General features: G+C 43.3%; 1 long non-coding RNA gene across 2 annotated transcripts; it reads right to left on the reverse strand.

Annotated features, from left to right (window-relative positions):
- Nucleotides 1-13575: 13575 nt before the first annotated feature.
- LOC309339869 lies at nt 13576-14362 on the reverse strand. 2 transcript variants are annotated; one of them, XR_014155583.1, is made up of 2 exons: nt 14085-14362; nt 13576-13792 (listed from the first exon to the last, which is right to left on the reverse strand). It is a non-coding gene; the product is annotated as an uncharacterized lncRNA (long non-coding RNA). The 2 variants fall into 2 exon arrangements; XR_014155584.1 differs by having other exon boundaries at nt 14010-14362.
- Nucleotides 14363-15089: the final 727 nt, after the last annotated feature.

The following is a 15089-nucleotide window of genomic DNA, read 5'->3' on the forward strand; positions in this document are numbered from 1 at the left end:
CCATTCACTTGCTTAGCCAATGTCTACAGGCTCTATGTATGTTTGTGCCTCTCTCTCTCTCTCTCCTCTCTTCCTCTGTGTTTATCTGATTATGTCTTTAAAGACTGCAAAACCGTATGACCCTGCAGAGCAATACACATGCACGAACAGGAAGCAGCTTCTTGAAGCCCCAATTCTCCCTTCTTTTTTAAGAAAGAGCGATGAAGAAAGCTTGAAGTGCCTATGGGCTAGGGGTGGGAGACAAGAATTCTCCACTAATGCTGTCATATCTGTCAGCTTGAAATCTCATGCAATTTAGGCTTAAGACATATTCTTGGCAATACATACTATCTCCTTTGGTGTTGCGACTGTTCTGTGCATGCTTAAGGTCCTGAATGGCTCTCTTCTTCCAGAAAGAAGTGTGGGCACCATTCGTGCTTGTCTGAATGTGAGTAGGATTGTGGTCTTCTCCCATTGAGCTCACAATCCTGTACAAAACAAGGTGTGTTTTAAACCATTATTGCAATCTTCAGCTTGTATATGGGTTTGTGAGGCTACTCAGCTTCATAGCGCTTTTGAAATGCAAGTTCAAATGATAAAAGATTGGGACATACAGTCTTGTCAAAGGAGCATTTTTGAGTCACACTGATTCAATGTGTTCAGTTTGAGCACATACTTGATTTGCTCTCCCCTCAAAAGCAGTGTGACTTAAAATGTGTCTGTAGCTGGCTGCACCTGGAATGGTGGTTGTTTTTCTTCTGTCCTTTAAACAGAAAGTACAGTGAAACAAACAACAACAAAGCCACCAAACACCAGGCTAAAGTAGCTACTAACATACCATCATAAATGGCATTCCTAGAGTGTTCCTAATTATATGTTACCAACATCTTTTCTAATTCACAATTATAATGATAAACATGTTTCCATCTAGCATGCCTTTGATAAAGCAGGGCTAATTGACAGTCTGAAAACAGTGAGATAAAATCCATACTTTTTTTCCTGAAGTGCTGCAAATGTAATTTCCTTGCCAGCACTATTCATACAGAGCTGTATAGACAAGAACCACTGTGATCCACCAGCCTCTTAAGATGGGATGCTGGTATTCAACCTCAGCTAGCCTATTAATAATGAGATGAAGAGACAGTGCATCCCATAAACCATAAAAGTGCTAAGATAAGATGGAATAAGATAGACCTTCAAAGACCCTAGTCTCCAGCAATGATGTAAGGATTCATGATATATCTGTATCCTGAAACCCAAGCTTAAGTCTACCTCACCATATGGCGCTTGCCCTTTCATGTTGCTGAAGCATAGATCCAAACACTTGATAATATCTGCACCTGGAAGATGGTGAAGTTTTCGTTCCTATTTTTGAAGGGCAATATCCCCAAAAGTGAGTAGTTTTATAATCTGAGGATAGTCTGGTCACCTGCACGGATTAGATAAAAAGTATTATTCAAGGTGTTTCTGGACACAGCTTTATACCTGGATGCTCAGGTAGTGGCTGTACTCATGAGTCCCTTTGCTTTGCTGAGGTTGCTCTGCACCAACTTCATCTGTTTCTGACAATGACAGGCCTTGCCAAAGTGACAGATGCCTTAGTTCCATCTAGATCAGGTGTCAGCAAGGCTTACCGGGCATGGGCCAGATCACTCTTGCGGAGATCCACCATGGGCCAGACTGGCATAGCGTGACGCTGTAAATCACATCTGTGCATGTCCACAGTGCAGGAAATCGCTTCTGCACATGCCCAGACTCTGTAAATCACGCCTGTGCAGAAGTGATTTTCACCATCTGGGCATGCACAGAAGCAATTTCCGGTGCCGCGGACATGCGCAGACCCAATTTCTGGAGTCTGGATATGTGCAGAAGCGGTTTCAGGAGCCACATAAGAGAGTCCTTGTGCTGTGCTGTGCCGGTTTAACACAGCGTGGAGGGATTCACCGAGCGGGCGGCTCGGTTGGGGGGCAGCTCATGGGCTGGTTAAGCGAGACTCATGGGCCACTTCCAGCACATGGGTCTTAGGTTGCCGACCTCTGATCTAGATTGAATTATTGCAATATGCTCAATATGGGGCTATCTTGAAAAATATCTGGAAACATTAGTTGTGCCCAGAATGCAAGGATGGGTGGTGGTTGCTGTTCACATGCAGGAGCATATTATACCTGTCCTTCAAGGATTACACTGGCACCAGTTTGTTTCTAGGCAGAATGTTGGTGATTACCTTTAAAGCTCTAAATGGTTTAGGCCCAGGAGATTTTAGGGACCACCTTATCCATATCAGCCTACCTGTGCCCTGCATTCTGACACATAGACCCTTACAATCATAGAACTGTAGAGCTGGAATGGACCACAAGGGTCATCTAGTCCAACCCGCTGTCCAATGTGGGGCTCAAACCCACAACCGTGAGATTATGAGTCTCATTCTCTACCATCTGAGCTAAGCTAGTTTCTTTTTTGCTTTCTCCGGGCATGATCTGTTCTACATGTCCAAACACCCTTCCTTTTTTGGCTCAGAGCTTTCCCGATGAAAACACACCCTTTAAAGCTCAATCCAATTTGACATTTGCTCCAAGTGAGGTTTTGCTGGAAAACCCCACACATATGGAGCTTTTAAGCACAGGCCTGTGCCTAGAAAGAGTGGGGCAAAAGATGGGTAAGCACTACATCTCAGCTATGGCAGAGGCTTGGCTGATGGGAAACAGAGAAAGGGCATTATTTTGGGACACTTTGCCCCAGAAAGCTCAGTTGCCTGCTTATGATTGCCATTCTAAATGCACTTACTAGAGAGTGAACCCCATTTAGAGTTGCAAGACTTGCATCTTGGTTAAGTTGCAAAGGGCCAACATAGCTTTTTGTCTGAAGTTGTTTATTTATTTGTTGCTGCTGCTACCACTACAGTATTGTTCCACTGCATTAAAATTTCCAGTTCTCGTTTATTTGTATATGATCCAGTGCAATTCCCTAAAAAATAAGTCCATATTTAAATAAGTGCTGTGCATCAGATTCCATTGAGCCACTCTCATGTAGATGGGACCACTGCCTATATGATCCTACCTATATTTTAGCAGCTATCAGTTAATTTATTAGAAACTGTGTGTTACTCTGAAGGCATGCTTGCTTGTTTCACAATGAGGTGGGTGTGCCCAAAATGAGGTTTAGCTAGATGTCTCGGCCATGCCTGTTAATGATGGGCTCCTCTTCCTTTTGCAGTGGTGGAAACATTTACATGCAGATATACACATTTCTGTATGCAGTTTTGACTAACGGACACAATTTTGCAAGCACCATTGACTTCCGTGTGATTTACTTCTGAATAAATATGCTCAGGATTCCATTGCAATGTCTCAATTCCCACAGTAATATCTGAGCCTAGTAAAGCACCCCAAGATAGTATTTCCCTGTTATTTCTGCATGCTAGACATCTTCTGAATGCACTCCCATGTGGTTAGATCTGACTGAGATTTGCAACATTTGCATCTTGGAGGCCAATCGTTGCTTCGGGTCAAACTACAGTAAGAAATGCAAGGGTCTGTGTGTTGAATAATGAGAACTTGTTTATCTGGGTCATTGCAATGCTCTGGAAAGCTCTACAGGTCAGCTCTAAAGGGCTTAAAGTTTTATTAGGCCATCAAGACTGCAATCTTCAGCACAATTACTTGGAAGTGCTTTCTACTGAAACCAATGAAACAGATGGCTGTTTCACATATGCATGATCATCACTTGATTTCACTACACTAAATCGCTATGTGTAATGACTGGCAACTGAATGTGTGAACTGATTCCACTGCAAAATGCTGTATGGGAAGGGATGTGGCAGTCCTCTCCATGGTGTTATACGGTGGATGATTTTTCCACACGTGCAAGAAATCACAGGGTGCAGCGGTCATCATGGACTGGTACAAACTTACAAGATAACACCTGGCTGTGGAGCAGGGCCATGCATGTCCACCTGTCCAATATCTAGATGTACATGTGTGGGCATCCCATCTGCATAACACACACACAGTAAGTTCAATGTCTGTTGTATAGAGCAGCACATTCCATATACAACATAAAACCTGGGAATCAGTGTGCAAATGAGACACCCACTCGACTACATCTGGTGGGCCCATAGGCTGGCAGACAGGCATTGCCAGTGGCAGGAAGTGCTTAAGCAGAATTCTGAAATCATCCAAAGAACCCCTGGGCAGATCCAAATGATAGGAAGCCAGTGTAACTTATACAGGGGTAGATTATGATGGTGTAGCTATCCCTGATTCCAGACTTGGTTCAGGAGTGGGGCTACTGCTAACTAAGCTGGCCTGAGCAGGGCAGAGGGAAAATAAGCCCTTAAAATAAGAACACCCTTTTTGCCACTGTAACTCCTGCTGGGCTATGAGGTCATGTGACCAAGCTGAATGGAGTTTGAAATGGGGTAGGTCTCCTCCTGCCTCATCCCTTTGTGAGGGACTTATTTCAGCCTAAGATGAGTTAGAGGACTTAAGCTGGTATGAGCTGGAATGAAGGACTTCAGCCAGCATAGCCCTGACTGAACCCAGGCTTAGCTGGCTCAACCAGAGATCCGCCTATTTCAAACTCCACTCGTCCCAGTAACTCTTTGGTTTGGGTTGGTCCCTAAGTAATGAATGCTTGTGGGTGAACCCAGGACACATATACAACAATCAAGTGCAGACCGTGAAGGGCATGTATGTAGGAATGAACAGAGCTTTCCTTTCAAGTAAATACAGTGAGGTTTACGAAGCATTTAAATGAAGCATCCATTCAGCATGATAAGGGAAGATCAGCCCCTGGTCCCAAATATAACATTTCCTGTTTACATCTCTGCATTTCATTCTGGCATTGCCAAATTGATCTTCATCTCCCTTTTTGCTCCACTCCCCATGTGTGTCTGATCTTTTTACTTGGCTAGTGTCAGGTTTTGGCTTCATCAGGCTCCTGCCATGCCCCATTGCTGTCCACCATAGACCCTGGAGTCTTATTTGCTGTTGCTGCCTGTTGACTTGCCCTCTCTAAACCAGTGAGCACCAAAAGAAGGTGTATTAGCCTCACTTGCCTGCCTTTCTCCCCAGTGGCGTAGCGTGGGGGGTGCAGGGGGGGCCGGCCGCACCGGGCGCAACATCTGGGGGTTAGGGTTAGGGATAGGGTTAGGGGGCGCAAATCCAGGGTTAGGGGACGCAAATTACTTGCTTTGCCCCGGGTGCTGACAACCCACGCTACGCCACTGTTTCTCCCTCTTAGTGAATAGTGTTGTTAACTGGGTAAAGTTTTGGCCACTGAAGCATCACCAAAACAGAGAAAATGCATCACCCAAAAAAGGACACAAGAGAGGGTATAGATTTGCATATGCTAATTTGATTGAAAGGTGTACCTTTATAAATAATGATTTAAATTACAATGCAGTATGTCTTGCCCTAGTGGGGAAGACTGCAACCAAGAGACCTGTTTTCAGTCTTCTCTGTCGAGGTACTGCTAACTGTTGATGGGCAACTTCAAGGTCCCTCTGCTCCCATCTTAAGTTCCTTTCTCTGCAGTGGGACTTAGACCAGACAACCTTTCAAACAGATGGCTGTCTTCTGTAAAATGGGACATATGGCTTCTCCAAGCAAACAGACAACAGCAAGGGCAATGTGGATGAGAGAACTCGCTGAGGACATCTTGGCCACGGTATTCCTTATTAGTTTGTAAGCCTGAGGAATTGCACTGTCACTCACCCATACCTCATTATTCTAACACCTTCCTTGGTCTATGCCCCATTCTCTGAAGCCAGCACAGTATTCACCTGTCTGTGCCAAGTAAACACTTACAGAGACCTCACTGGTTCTCACTAATTTGCAACAAGAGCTTACTACGTGTGTGATTCCAAACTTGAGACAAGTCCACCATCAATGTCAATAATTCAACATGCTGTCTTGGAGCAGAGCAGCAATGTGACATGTTTTGTACATGTTATGCTCATGCTACATAATTATGTCCCTGGTGGCTAATCAAAGTGGGTTGTCAAAGTAACCTGTACATAAAATACAATATTTTTAGATATAATATATGTATATTTGGCATCAGGTATAAAAGGGAAGGGAAAGTGCTCTTCAGCTCAATGTCTAAATCCTGAGCTTGTCTCTCAACGCAGCACGTCTCATCCCAGATGGATGAGATGCAAATGTAACATGTTGCAGAATGTCAAAAGACACCTGTACAGAAATAACAGAAATATGTTGTGGCCTAATCCCTTCTTGCCTCAGTGACTCACATTTGGAAAACAGCCACGATAATATCCCTCTCCTGTCTGCAAGACACATTTCTATTTCAGTCACAGTCTTTCTTTTCTCCTTAGTGCAGGTTCACGACCTTGTAGCCTTATGCATTTTCTAAGCAATGTACCATTTAAAATCCTTGACATTAAAAAAGTACTTATTTTAGAAAGACTATGTGTATGTGCTTAGAAATATAAAGTGCACGAACTAGTTATTCAGTGTTGGGTTTACGGAGGAGGATAAAGTAGAAACAGGGGTGCACAGATTCAGGGCAGAAAGAGGAATTCTGAGCTCATTTGTCCCTCATGGAAGCACATCTCATGGCAACAGCAAAAGCAATGGTAGTGGAATTCTCAGAAAGTCATCCTTACAGCAAAAGCTTTTCAAGGTATATGGTACTGCCAAAATGAGCATGGGTGTCGGTTTGTATGACCACCAGTAGCAAATCTTCATAGACTAGGCACACGTGGCTGATTTCTTAAACAAATGAGTCTCTTCCTGATCTACACAGAAGACAGTAGCAAATCATGAGTTGGAGCAGAGACATGACCTCCTGGCAGGTGGGCCACTGCCGCTTACCAGGATAAGGAAGGGCAAGGGTGGTGCAGACTCTGCGGGTGCTTTTGCACCATGCCTCCCTGTTGCCTCTCCTCTCTCCTTCCTGGTAAGGAGCAGTGACTCACCTGCCAGGTCAGACAAGTGCCTCCACCTCATACCACCATCTGCTATTGGCAAAAGATTTATAAGCAGCCCGCTCATTATATGGGATGTAACAGTGGCCATACCCCAGGAATAGCTTTGACTGGCCAGCTGAAACAGGTGAGGGTAGCTGATGTGTCTTAAGCCATTTGTGAGTTAGGGTCTTCTCCTGCGTGTGAAGAAAGGCTCCAGCAGATTGAGCAGATGAGGCCAATAGTGGGTCAAGAAGGCAGTTTCTGCACATGCTGTACAGCAGCGGTTTTCAACCTGTGGGTCCCCAGATATTGTTGGACTACAACACCCGTCATCCCTGAGCTCTGGCCTTGCTAGCTAGAGGTGATGGGAGTTGTAGTTCAACAATATCTGGGGACCCACAGATTGAGAAAGGCTGCTGTAGAGGGAAGTGAGGGGCAGGTGGAACTTGTCAACCTGGGAACAAAATGGCCAAGATTGACACTTAAATGGTAAACGATTAACTATGGTTTTGCCATGCTGTGTGGATGTGGCCAGCGTCACTCGTCATGCTCATTAGTTTACCACTGCTTAAACTGATAGAGCCTATTCTCCCTTTTGAAATGTATTCTACTAACATGTGCATATGCATAGCACATGCAAGGTAGGATTTTTGTACCCACTGCAGGTTGAAGCAGGAAAACCTAATTTTCAACACCATCTGAATGCAATTAGCTGGGGAAGATGAAATGTTGGCTAATATTGGAGCATTTCCAGGTGGAGCCAAACAGAATCCTGCCACTTGAGAGACCCTTTGGGCTTCCCTTCCCCTGAATGCTTCCCCCGCTCTAGGCAACCAACATTCTACATCCTTCCCTCTCTATAAACATACCCAGCTGGCTTCTGGCACCGAACCACGTCTTCCCTTTGAAGGAGTTCTCCATTCATCCCTCCTTCTCAGAGACAAAATCTGAAGTCTTTAATCAAACAAAAGTGTCATTGAAATCAGCTGGAGGTTTGCTCAGTCAAGCAGTGCATTACTTGCTAACGAAGTTCTGAAGTTCAGAAAAGATGACGTCTGCATTTGCTCAGCTCTGGTGCATCAGACTCACAGAGTTAGATTTGACTTTCTGATGGCTCATGCTAGAAGTAGAGGCTGTGCTAGTGGCACTAGAAGAATAAAGGAAACTTGTAAAGAAAGGAAAAACCTAAGCCCACAAATATGTTTTCAAATAGCTTTAGACAACCACAGTAGGATGCCCCTAGATCATGATTCCCAAGATGATGGAGAGGAGGGTAGGGGAAGGCGGATTTGAAGGCATTTGGAATCAGATGGAAATATGGTTGTATGGACCTATGCCTTCACATGAATGTAGATATATGGCTGCTGTGATTTGCATTACCGCTACATCTTGAAATATACTCTGTTTAGGAAAGCAAGAAGCTCTCTTCCACTTTGTCAAACCATTGATCCATCTAGCTCTGTATAGTCTGTGATGACTGGCAGTGGCTCTTCAGGATTCCAGACAGAGGTCTCTCCTAGATCTACCTGGAGATGTCAGGTATTAAATCTAGGACCTTCTGCATGCAAAGCAGGTGGCCTGAAACCAAGGTATGGCCTATCACATACAAATTGTGTATACTTGCAGTAGCTGTGTGTGACACACACAGAGACAGAAATAATAGTTCTGCACAATCCCAGGTTGGTCATGATCTAGAAACATCCCATGGAAGGCACCAGCTGTATGAACTGGCCAATGCTTTCCTTGGCGTTCTGAGAATTGCTACATTCCAAATTATGATCTCTCTTCCGCTCTGCAATATACATCTTAAAATCGGATTCAGTATGAAATGGCTTAGCTTGTTCTGTTAGCTACATCCTGAATGTTGCCAGCATAGGGGATAAGATTTGGGACACATTTTAGGACATATTTCAGTAGTCTGATATTTCCACTGTGTTTTGAAACACGGAGGACTATGATTCTCATTCTAGTGGAATCCACTTCTTTGTAACTGACAGGAGGGATCAATACATCCAGTCACTCAAATTCACAAGGTCTCTGAACAGCAAACCCTGTTTGGACATTTCTTCTTGTTGTTGCTAAAGCAGGAAAAATGTGTTTACATCCATTGAATACATATCTATACACAGAGATATACACTACAGTCACAAAACCAAAACCTTATTTGCTTTCATGAGACAGTGGTGGGGGATTACTACTGGGATAAATTTCCATTTCCATCTTCCCCTTCCCCTTCCCCTGGTCAAAAACAGAGAAATAACTCATGTCCTTTTACTGGTGAGTGGGCTAGAAAGAAGTCAGAAGATTTCAGAGAGGCTGAAAGACTCGCCAGCCACTGATCATGCCTCACATTGCTTTTCTTTTTTAAAATGCATAAAAAGAAAAGAGAAAACTCTACCCTCGGCCACCACATCTATAAGTACAGTAAGCCAACCCTCATATCCTGAAATCCTCAGAAATTTCTACTGGCCTATGCCATTCTTTGCCACATTTTTTTCCCCCTTTCCTCCCAGCGTATGGTCAGTGCTCAGTGAAATATCAGCCCGGCTTTTTGTTTTGATTTCCCACTAAATGCATATAATCAGGATATAAGTGTTGGAGAACATTTCAACTAAACAGCACCAAGTTAGAAAGATTTTATTCTGGAAGGCAGCCAGAATAACCCTCTCCTTGTTCCTGTGAAGTATTTTATTTTTTCCCCCTCATCTCCACTGCCTCCTTCTGGTGCATATCTCCTCTCACTCTCTCTTCCCCCCTATTACCAGACAACTGCTGCCTGGATAAACCCCAGAAAGTTCTCTAGCATACTATAAAATGGATAATTTTCACGATAAAATGGTGGAAGTGGAATATAACTCAGGCATAATCCACTGCTTTACGGAAATTGGTTCCTTCTTTCTAAGACATAAATTCCCGAACAGATACCCCATTTAGGGTCAAACTACATATTCATAAGAAGCACAGGGGTACCATTGATATGAATGTTGCCATGTCACATTCTCCTCCTACAGTGGAACGTGCCTTACTATATACTCAGTGTCTTTATATTATTATGAGAATTCCACACACACACAAACAAAATACATCAGCATTAGCTAGTAATATGAAATGGGGATGGGGAGGAATGAAAAGTGTACTAATGTCAGAATACAATTTTAATATCAAATAACAACTTAGTGTGATTACTATTCAAATCCAGGACATCTGGAAGATTGCTTCTTCCTATACATTCTACCCTTTCCCTAAGATCAGAAGCACAAAAGTCTTCTCTGTCCCATCTAGTACGGAGGCATGGTTGACGGCAGCAAGAGATAGGGTCTTCTCAGTAGCTGCACCAGTATTTTGGACCAACTTGCTCAGTGAACTGTGGCCAGTCCCATCTGGATCTCTTGTACTATTTTTATTCCAGCAGGCTGCTATGTGCGATGTAAAGGTCACATTTCATTTACAATCTCTGCTTTTGTTTTATTTTATTCCATGGTATTGTCAGGCACTCAATGGGCAGATACAAATTTCTATATAGATATGGAAAGTAAATATGAAGTTGCACTCCATCTTATGGAGGTGGAGGGGAGCCTTAATAGCAGCCTGTCTTCTTTGGAAGAAGCCCTGTGTTCCATTAGGACATGTATTCAGTCCTCAGTCTCTACAACCTATGAATGCAGACACCCCAATCTACAGAAGTGTCAGGGTAGAATATCTCTGTGCCACTTGCTGATGAACAGACATAAAACTTCTCCTCTTAGCAGATGGATGGCTATGATTGTCAATGGGTGACAGAGCTGACCATGTGTTTAGCAATGTGTGAATGTTGCAAAAGTGCCATATGTGCAGTCCTAGAGGCGGGATATGAATGATTCCCCTGCCATGTAAGCAAGAGCCTTCTGTGCTTGTATTATGTAGAATTTGTGTTTGGAAAGCTGTTGCTGCGCATTATTGTCTTCCATTATTAGGCTGGGGCCAGATAATCCACTATTTCATGGAATTGTGGAGTTGGAAGGGACCCCAAGGGTCATCTAGTCCAACCCTCTGCAATGCAGGAATCTCAGCTAAAGCATCCATGACAGTTAACCATCCAACCTCTGCTTAAAAACCTCCAAGGAAGGAGAGTCCACAACCTCCCAAGGAAAACCATTCCACTGTCGAACAGCTCTTACTGTCAGAAAGGTTTTCTGTATGTTTAGTCAGAATCTCCTTTCTTGTAACTTGAAACCATTGGTTTGAGTCCAGAGCAGGAGAAAACAAGCTTGTTCCCTCTTCAATGTGACAGCCCTTGAGATTTTTCTTTTCACTGTTATGATTTCCTTCTGAAGTCTTCTCCATGACTTTGACTCAGTACTTCACAGTGACCCTGAAAATAAGACCTTTTTTATTATTCCCCTTCAATTGAGTCCTTCATTCAAGGAACCAAGAGTCATCTATTGTTCTTCTGTAAAGGCTGACCAATACAGAAGCTATTATTTTGTCTGCAGAAGAGGAACTGTTATACATCTCATGGTTTCTGTGCTTTCAAGCAAACAGAGCTTTCTTAACAATTGTCCTCATCCAGCTGTTCCTTATATACTATATAGTATACCATTCCAGTGACGTAGCGTGGGGGGTGCAGGGGGGGCCGGCCACACCGGGCGCAACATCTGAGGGTTAGGGTTAGGGGGCGCAAATCCACGGGTTAGGGGGCGCAAATTACTTGCCTTGCCCCGGGTGCTGACAACCCACGCTACGCCACTGTACCATTCATAGAAGAGAAGAGAAGAGCTTGGATTTGATATCCCGCCTTTCACTCCCCTTAAGGAGTCTCAAAGTGGCTAACAATCTCCTTTTCCCTTCCTCCCCCACAACAAACACTCTGTGAGGTGAGTAAGGCTGAGATACTTCAGAGAAGTGTGACTAGCCCAAGGTCACCCAGCAGCTGCATGTGGAGGAGCGGGGACGCGAACCCGGTTCACCAGATTACGAGTCTACCGCTCTTAACCACTACACCACACTGGCTCTCATACTATAACTTTCACTTTAATGCAGGGGTGGATAACCTGTGGCCCTCCAGAAGTTGATGAACTGCAGTTCACATAATCCCTTACCATTGGCTCGGGGCTAATGGGAGTTGGTAGTTAGCAGGCTTATGTCCTCCTCCCCTTCCCTCCTCTTTTGTAGACAACTCCTTTCCATTTTGGATCTCAATGTGGTTTATTTAGTTAGCATCATTTTTATCCTGCCTTTCTGCTTCTATTATGTTAAAAACAGAGTGCTAAAGGTGGCTAGGAACATTTTTTAAAAAACAAATCAAATGCAAAACTGTAATATAAAGACACAAAAATGCATAAAAGAGACAGGGGAATAGGTTTTTTTTTTTTTTAACAGAGTCAGCGTAAACAGTTGGTGTTGTGTGTGTGCCAGCTTTTCTGCCATCTGCAATTAGCACTTTATCACAGTTTGCAAATACAGTTAGAAGCTGGTTTGCAGTGATGGTTAGAGCAAACTATGGTTTGCACAAACCCTGATTGTACATGGAACGCTTGTTATCTCTGAAAAGGAATAATGTCTATACAAGATTCAAAGAGCCTGTGGGACACTTGAAATTGCCCATTAATGAATGATTCAGTAACCAAGCACGATGTAGCTAATTCACTCATATATATATTAGAGTGAATTGGCCACATCCTGCTTGGTCACTGATATATATATATATATATATATATATATATATATATATATATATGAAATTCTGATCTTGCAGATATTTCATATGCACATCAGAACATTTATGAGGCTCAAGAAAGACAGTACCAAATGGGTACTTTGATCATCAAATCAATAGCTTTTTCTCCATAAACTTCAATGGGATAAGAATTGGAGACATGGAGTGCTTTAAATTAGAATCTGAAAAGAAGGTCTGGTATTTAATAAGCAGGTAGTTTTGAAAAGAAAGGGAATGGGCAGAATTCCACTGCTCCCCTTGAGAGAAACAGAAAGGTGTATATAAAGGCATCTGAAGTTAGATTCTGCACCAGCTAGGTCTGGAAATTAGTTTCAGAAGTTCATATTTTCCATTTACTCTAATCCCCTTATCCCTTCAACTAAAGTCACTGGGTTTTTTTATTATTAAAAAAAGTATAATTGAAACTTTTGAAAAAAATATAGCAATTCTGCATATACTAGAAACTTGGCATTCATGGAGCATTCCCAAAATGTAGTGATTTTCTTTATTTCATTAGAACTTTAAAAAAGTAATTAACATACCTACTGAGGAACAAGAACAACCCCAAAAAGATTTTCTAGAGTAATAGCATTCATATTTCAATAGTCTGAAAGAGATGGTTAAGGAAGGCTGAGGCTATTACATATTTAAGAGCTTTGAGACAAAAGACCTTGTTTTCTCATCAGTTATGAGCGCATAATTAAAACAAAGAACTATGTTAATTTCATTCATTATTTAACCCACATACTTTGCCAACCTGCCTTTTTAAACTGCCCGGTGGAGGTGGTGAGGATATTACTGAGGTCTTTAGAAAGGTTTCCTGCCTATTGTTCCAAAAGAAACTACAACGCCATAGACCTGTAGTAAACCCCCGTCGGTCTCCAGTTTATCATATCAGCATGAAAGCCTTCTGAAATGCACTAGTTCACTGCTATACCCTGATTTTGGTTGACTCAGAAAAAAGAACAACAGCTGTTGACATTTGATTTCATTAATTACTGATCTTCTGAGAAGGGCCAGATGGCAGACTCTGAACATGTAGGGCTATCGCAGAATCTGGTTGGGACAAGGGTGAAGCCAGGGAGAACTTGATAGTTTGTGGATGGAAAGTGGTGGCATGAGGTTGGTCATGGACAGAGCCTGGAAGAAACTGGAGTCTACTGAGGTTTCACACTCCAGTAGTGGTTTACCTGACAGAAAACAGAGCAGTGTTTGAATTTTGGGCATATCGGGGAGCATGGCATCTTTAGCAACTGATTTGCTCTAGAGAATTTGCTCTAGAGATAATTAGGCTCCACTCCTATACTTTCTGCCAGGAGCAAAACCCATTTTGGAACTTAGTTTTGAGTAGACATGCTGAGGATTCCACTGTAAATAACAAAACCAGAAAAGGTTACCATCTCTCACCTCTCTGCTCCCCATAGTTTGAATCACATGCAACTCTAGGGAATCTGGTGAACTCAGTTTCTGAAGGGGAATCACCTGATCCAACCCACCCAGACAAATGTGCAGATCAGATCAGCAGTCTGCTCCAGTATCTGCAAGTTGCCACATTTCCTAGTAAGCATGTTGTTGTTGTTTAGTCATTTAGTTGTGTCCGACTCTTCATGACCCCATGGACCAGAGCACGCCAGGCACCCCTGTCCTCCACCGCCTCCTGCAGCTTGGTCAAACTCATGCTGGTAGCCTCGAGAACACCATCCAACCATCTCGTCCTCTGTCGTCCCCTTCTCCTTGTGCCCTCCATCTTCCCCAACATCAGGGTCTTTTCCAGGGAGTCTGGCATGAGTTTGACCAAACTGCAGGAGGCAGTGGAAGACAGGAGTGCCTGGCGTGCTCTGGTCTATTGGGTCATGAAGAGTCGGACACGACTATACGACTAAACAACAACAAATATATCCAAAGAGTTCAGATAATGGATGCTCACTCTTGCCAAGTGGGTGGTAGTTGCTGCCCCTTGCCCTCCGCCACCATCCCATGTTTTTTGGATGTTTGGGAATTCCCCAATTGGAGCAATCTCAGGGTGGGACTTCCCATCTGAACCCAATTTCAAATGGGACAATCTAAGACCCTACTGGATTTGCAGTGGTCTGCTGGCTGGAAAGGGCATTGGCTGCTTCCATACCCATGCCAGGCAGCAATGCTTTAATTCCCTCCACTGCTCTGAAGCACCGTAAACCTGAGCACCTTTTTTGGGAAAACTTTGAGGACTTAATTCCTCCCAGTCCCAAAGCTAAACTTGTTTTGGATACAAGATAGTGGCTGAAACCTTTCAAATATTCATTTCAGCATTTCCCCAATACATACATTACAGAGATGTTAAGAAGTGACAGGTTATTTTTTTCTCTCAATTACACTTGGGTTATTCTGTAATTAAATACAAACGAATGGGGTGATAATTGCCCACAACAGTATTAGACTCAATAACAAAGGGTAGCTTGATCCACAGCAATTGGCAATGAAACATCAAGGTGCCTGCCAGCTGTG

Source organism: Podarcis erhardii (genome assembly GCF_964252035.2).
Source record: "Podarcis erhardii genome assembly, chromosome: 4".
NCBI classification, from domain to species: Eukaryota; Metazoa; Chordata; class Lepidosauria; order Squamata; family Lacertidae; genus Podarcis; species Podarcis erhardii.